This window comes from Tupaia chinensis, unplaced genomic scaffold (genome assembly GCF_000334495.1).
Source record: "Tupaia chinensis unplaced genomic scaffold, TupChi_1.0 Scaffold144058_1, whole genome shotgun sequence".
In the NCBI taxonomy this organism is placed as follows: Eukaryota; Metazoa; Chordata; class Mammalia; order Scandentia; family Tupaiidae; genus Tupaia; species Tupaia belangeri.
The window spans coordinates 14,583-21,329 of NW_006203910.1; the positions used below are offsets into that span (position 1 = coordinate 14,583).

General features: G+C 39.6%; 1 pseudogene; it reads right to left on the minus strand.

The window, feature by feature from the left end:
• Positions 1-2,290: 2,290 nt before the first annotated feature.
• Positions 2,291-4,186, minus strand: LOC102493941 (dnaJ homolog subfamily C member 2-like; annotated as a pseudogene).
• Between the last annotated feature and the right edge of the window lie 2,561 nt (positions 4,187-6,747).

Below are 6,747 nucleotides of genomic sequence, written 5' to 3' on the forward strand. Positions count from 1 at the left end.
TGGAAAAGGGAGAAAGCATTCCCCAATGAGGCATGGCCATGCCACAATCCCTTCCGCTACATTTCTCCACTCTGTCAGGACTTTGGGCATACATGCACATATATCTAGAATGTTTTTCAAGCTGCCTTGGACCAGACTTGTAGAACCCAGCTCTCTTATCCACTAAGCCAATGAGATGACCTGAGGAGATCACTTTTTAAAATTAGATTTTTTTTTTTTAGCTACAGATGTTTAAGAAAATCTCTACCAGAGCACTGACCCTAAGCTAAAGGAACAAAATATTTAGAGAATATATATGGCAAAGGTTACAGTATTTTTATTATAATTTTAAAATTTACATTTAATCATTATACATTTTTATAGCTAGCATACGGCATGGTCTTTCAAAGCATGCATGCAGTGCATTTCAATCAAATCAAAGATATTTCCATAAATGTCATCCTCAACAAATAACTCTATTTCTGTGTCTGTTAAGTGTTATTTTGTTGAGCATCTCCCTCCCACCTCCACTACCCAACCCCTCTCATATAGTCGCTGGTATCTACCCTTGTGTCCTCCCTGCTATTATATCTTCCAATCTCAGTTTTGGCATAGTGTAGACATATGGTATATATTGAGCAGGAATATACAATATCTGTCTTTCATACTAAGGTTTGCGTCACTCAGCATTAAATCTTCTATAAATTTAATAGACATATAGCTGTATATACCTATAAGGTACCATGTGAGATTTCAATACATGAATACATGTATAAGGGTCAAGTAGGAAATAAACATAGCCACCATTTGAAACATTTATGGCTAATTTGTGTCGTGAATGTTCAAAAAGCCTCTCGTCAACCTATTTTGAAATATACATTTTTCCATGAGCTTTTAAATAGTTCGCTATAGAGCACAGTCACTCACCAGACAGAGAGAGACAGAGAGCCAGAAAGCGAGAAATCACCCCCCAGGGGGGATGGCCACGCCGCAATCCCTTCTCCTCCATTCTCCTCTTGGGATCTTGAGCACGCACGCACTCGCGCCCAGCGTGAATTTTAAGTCACCAGCTCTGGTACACGAACCGTGGTCGACTACGTGGGAGTCCAGTGACATAGCCATTACGCTAACTGCTGGTTCCAATGGAGCATTCCTTCATAGAAAAAATTTTTCATGACTTTCCCAAAGACCCTATATTATCAGAAAAAACAAACAAACAAACAAAACAATGCTCCATGACTTTCCCAATGACCTAATAGTATTGCAACAACTATTTGCTTTTGGTTTCCATTGACATGGATGTCTTTTTTCATCCTTTCACTCTTAGTTTACATATCTCTATATATATGACATGAGTTTCTTGTTGGCAGCATATACCATAGTCTCTTTTTTCTTTACAATCCATTCAGCAATTCTTTATCCTTTGAATGGGGAATGTAATTCATTTACATTCAAGATTATTACTGGGAACCAGCAGTTAGCATAATGGCTATGTCGCTGGATTCCCATGTAGTCAACCGCGGTTCGCGTCCCAGACCCGGTGGCTTAAAACTCACACCGGGCGCGTGTGCGTGGGTGCCCAAGATCCCGAGAGAAGTATGGAGGAGAAAGGATTGCGGTGTGACCATACCCTCTGGGGGGTGATTTCTCGCTTTCTGTCTCTGTCTCTCTCTCTGTCTGTCTGGCTAGCGCACGTACCCTACAGCGAAAACCTCTCAAAAAAAAATATTATTACTGATAGGTGCAAATTTACTTTGTCATTTTACTGATTGCTTTTTTATTGATTATGCTTTCTTTTTTTCCCCTTTGTCCTCTTTATTTACCTTTATTTTGGTGATTTTATATGGTGGTAGGTTCTGATTACTTTCTCTAATTTGTGTGATATCTCTACCAGTGAATTTGATATCTTTGCCTGTTTTTTATGATGGCACTTACTTTATTTTCACTTCCAGATGTAGGACTCCTTTAAGTTCCTCTTTCTCTTTCTCATTTTAATTTGTTATAGGGTATGTGAACTCCTGAGAGACAGAGGCAGAGGCAGAGAGAGAAAGTGAGAAACCACCCCCAGGGAGGTGGTCACACCTCAATCTCTTCTCTATTCTCTTCTCAGGATCTTGGGTATGCATGTACATATGCCCAGTGTGTTTCTCAAACTGCTGGATCTGCAACTCAAACCACATAGTTAGGCAAGCCATGGGGGATCCAGCCACCTTAACCACACACACCACTGGCTGGCCCAGTACTTTATTTTTTTTTAAAATAGTGTTTTCAGTTTTATTATAGAAATGCACAAAAAACAATTGTCATGAAGTCATTTCTTGGCTCTACTTGCATTTACTTGGTCTTGAGCAGCTTTCTTGGCTTTAACCATCTCAATGAGTTCCTTGCATCGTTTTATGCAGTCCTTTGTCCTGCCAGGCACAGCTTCTGCTGTTTCTTCCCGTCTTTCAGGTGAATTTACTGGGTATGCTTTCAAAGCTTCTGTTCTTCTGTTGTCCAAGGGGTGAAACCTGTGCATGGACCTTCAAATCATTCTGAAGGTGTGGCAACATCGGCTTGAGGTATTACCTGGTGTGTTTTTTTTCTTTTTTTAACTTATCAAAAGTCATTTTGTTTATGTCATCTTTTCAATGGAGGTCAAGTTTTAGAAACTCTTTTGCTTTGCTAATAACATCTTTGGCAGTTCTTTTCACTCCAGAGGAAGAATGTATGTTCGTATAGTTAGCAATAACTTCCCATCTTGAATTTGTTCCAGCAGGGAAGAGATTCACAGCTTTAATTAGTAATTTCAGACCATCTTCTGACCAATTTTTGCTGCCATTCCCACCCCCACCAGTTGACTTCTCTGCAGTCTTAGATGCTTGTCGCATAGGAGCCTCAGCTTCCTCTTTTTCTTGTTCCAATTTGCTCATTTATTTCTGTTTTCCTAATGCAGTCTTTCCTACTTCTTTTTTAGATGAAGGAAGTGTTTGATTCAAACACTGTAAACTTGCTAGTTCAAGCCAATCATAAAATGTTTCCGCTTTTTCCATCATTTTAACACGCTCTGCCATGTTGTCAGAAAAGTGATTCCAGGACTTGCATAAGTTTTAAAGTTTTTTGCCTTTATTTTTTAATGGCTTTTTTTTCTGAATACCTTTCTCCTTCTTTGCCAACAATGCTTGCTGTCTAACTTCCGCTTTCTCCTTAGCCAATCAAGCAGCTTCTAATCTGGCTTGTCTTTGTTTTTCTTTAGCTTCTTGCTCCTTCCATTTTGCTTCTGCTTTGGCTTTCTTTTCTGCTTATTTCTTGTTTTTTTTTTTCTTCTTCCTTAATTTTTTTAATCGTTGGATCACAACTATATGCATTGTCAACTAATGTTCTTATTCTGTTCATTTCTTCTTTTTTTCTTTGTGCTCTTGTTGCACTGTTCTGCTTTTCAATCCATCTCCTCTCATCACGACATTCTGCTATTTCTTTTTCTTCTTCATCTAAATATAAGAATAAAATGCATCTATATCTTCAAATGATGAATTCATATCACCAAGTTTAGGGACTTTTTTTTTTTAATTGACCATGTTGAATTCCTTCCAAACACTGAGGAAAATACTTTGAAGAAACTGTCCTTTGCTTCACTTTTAGAAGAAATTGAGTTATCTGGGACCAGCAGTTAGCATAATGGCTATGTAGCTGAACTCTCATGTAGCCGACCGCGGTTCGAGTCCCAGACCTCGTGGCTTAAACTCACACCGTGCACATGTGCGTGCATGCCCAAGATCCTGAGAGAAGAATGGAGGAAGAGAGATTGCCGTGTGACCATCTCCCCTGGGGGGGGGGGTGATTTCTTGGTTTCTGTCTCTCTGTCTCTCTCTGTCTTTCTGGAGAGTGCACACCCCTATAGCAAAAACCTCTCCAAAAAAATAAAAGAAGGAATTGAGTTATCAAAAGTAGGATCTACACTGTTAAATGCTCGTCTTTTTACTGGATCAGATAATATTTCATAAGCTTTAGTTATGCAAATGAAGTAGTCATTATATCCTTATTTTACTGGTTCACCAGCTGTTTTCCGTTTGTCTGGATGATATTTTAAAATCATTGCTTTATGAGCTGCTTTGATCTGTCTCTCCGTAGCTTCGTATCTTACATGACCAAGTCCAAGAACTGCATAATAATCTTGGTTCTTCCAGTCTTTGGGATCAAGTATTTTCAGCATGGAAAACTTCTAACTGCAATTCTTCATCTTCTGATTCCTCTGATAATTCTTTCTTATCCTCCAGTTCCAGAGGTCAGAGCATGGGTGATAGCGGTGCCCTGGCTGTCTGTGGCGCTAGAAAGGAGCAGTATGATGGCGCCAGGGCTAGCCCCACAAACCCAGCTGTTCGCGTCCCAGGCACAGTATGCCTAGCGTCCCCTCTAACTCTACCTCTCCTTCGGAGCCTTGCGCCTCGGCTCTATGTCGCCCAAACGCAGCGCATGGAAACTACCACTAAGCACTTCAGGGATGGACCTTTCGTGGTGCCCATGTCAATCCTTCCCCCATCCACCCCTCTTTTTTAAATTGCTATAGGTCAAGTGCAGTGATGAGAGAAAGAGAGAGAGAGAGAGAGAGGAAAACAAAAAGCATTCTCCAATGGGATATGGTCATGCTGCAATCTCTTCTCTTCCTCTTATCAATCCTTTCAGTATGTGGGGCACTTATGCAAAGTGCCAAACATGTTTTTCAAGCTGTCAGGACCAGGGTTTGAACCATAGTCAGTCATGTGGGATCTAACTTCTTTAACTACTAGGCTACAGGGCCTTCCCACCCCTTAAGTATTTCTTGAAAAGGTAGTCCAGTTATGCTGAATTATATCTGTTTTTGCTTGTGTGGGGAAAAACTCTTCATTCTTCAAATCTCAGTACTAGAATTTCTGAGTATAGTAGGCTTAGCTAAAAGATTTTTATTCTCCTTCTCTTCTTTCCCCTACTCCCCCCCCCACACACACACACACACATCCTCTGCCTCTTCTTCCTATTTCTTCTTTATCTTTTTCTTTCATTAGGTTGAATACTTTGTCCCATATTCTCCTGGCCTATAAAGTTTCTGCTAAGACTCTAATAGGAATCCATTTATTCATGACTTGACATTGTTTTTAGATTTCTCTATCTTTCACTATTGACAGTTTAACTATAATATATTTCAGAGAATCTTTTTTGTTAACTCTTGGTAACTTTTGTCTTTTCTTAATCTGGATGTATGTATTTCTCCATAGATTTGAACATTCTTTGGCTATAATTTCATGAAATAGGTTTCCATGACAATTTTAATTTCTTTTCATTCTGAATATCTCATAATAGGAGGATTTTCTTGATTGATTAATGGTTTGTTATAAGTCCTGTAGGATTTTCTCATTCCTTCTTTTTATTTTGTCTTACAGTGTTATTACAAAAATTCTGTCTTCAAATTCAGAAATTCTTTTACCATCTTGATTTAGGCTGTTGTTCATGCTCTTGACTGTATTTTTAATTATTTGAATTGAATTACTAATTTCCAGGACTTTTTAATATTATAACTCTTTATTTTCTCATATTATGGATTGTTTTCCTGGTTTTGTTAAGTTTTTATTAAAATTTTACTGCATCTCATTGAATTTCCTTAAAATCATTATTGTGAATTCATTATCAGAAATTTCTCAGATTTCATTTTCTCTGTAGTCCGTTACTAGAGAAATAATATTTTCATTGGCAGAAGTCATTTTTGTTTTTTTCTTTTCCATGTTACTAGTGTTCTGTCGATATTTGGCATATAGGGAAACAGTTCCCCTTTCCAGTTTTATGACAGTAGCTTTGGTAGAGGCCTTTGTCATGTAAATGTATCCTGTAGTGATAGTTGGACAGTGGGATTTGACTTTGATTCTGGTTGGGTTCAATAGTAGCTTGTATTCATTTTCTTCTGCGATCTTCATCCATATCAGTGGTGTTTTTTGGCGACTTTGTGACTGAAACTTTGTATATGCAGTGGGGTGACTTTGTTGGGATCAGGGGCACTTGGAAATGGGTACCATGGTCCTTTGATTCTGAATGGGGAGCATACTCTGTATGGGAGCCCTGGTTATCATAGAGGTAGTGTTTTGGCATCCATGGCTGTAGCAGTTGTTTAGGTGTGAGGTGTATATCATGCTGGGTAAAGTCTCTTTACAATCTAAATGATGTATAGCGACTAAATGTATAAATGATAATTTAAAAAAGTAAATAAAAAAAGAAACTACAGGGACCAGCAGTTGGTATAATGGCTACGTTGCTGGACTCCCATGTAGTGGACCGAGGTTTAAGTCCCAGACCCGGTGGCTTAAACTCACACCCCACGCGTCTGTGCATGCCCAAGGATCCCAAGAGGAGAACAGAGGAGAAGGGATTGCAGCGTGGCCATCACCCTGGGGGGTGTTTTCTCACTTTCTGTCTATTGCTCTCTTTCTGATGAGCTCACGTGCCCTATAGCAAAAAAACTCTCAAAAAAAAAAAAAAAAGAGGGAAAAAATAATAGAAAAAAATCAACAAAGACAAAAATGGGTTCCTTGAACCAGCAGTTAGCGTAATGGCTATGTCACTGGACTCCCACGTAGTCGACCGTGATTCGCGTCCTGGACCCAGTGGCTTAAAACTCACACCGGCGCGTGTGCGTGCATGCCCAAGATCCCAAGAGGAGAAAGGAGGAGAAGGGATTGCGGCATGGCCATCCCCCCCAGGGGGTGATTTCTCGCTTTCTGTCTCTATGTCTCTGTCTGTCTGGCGAGCGCACGCGCCCTATAG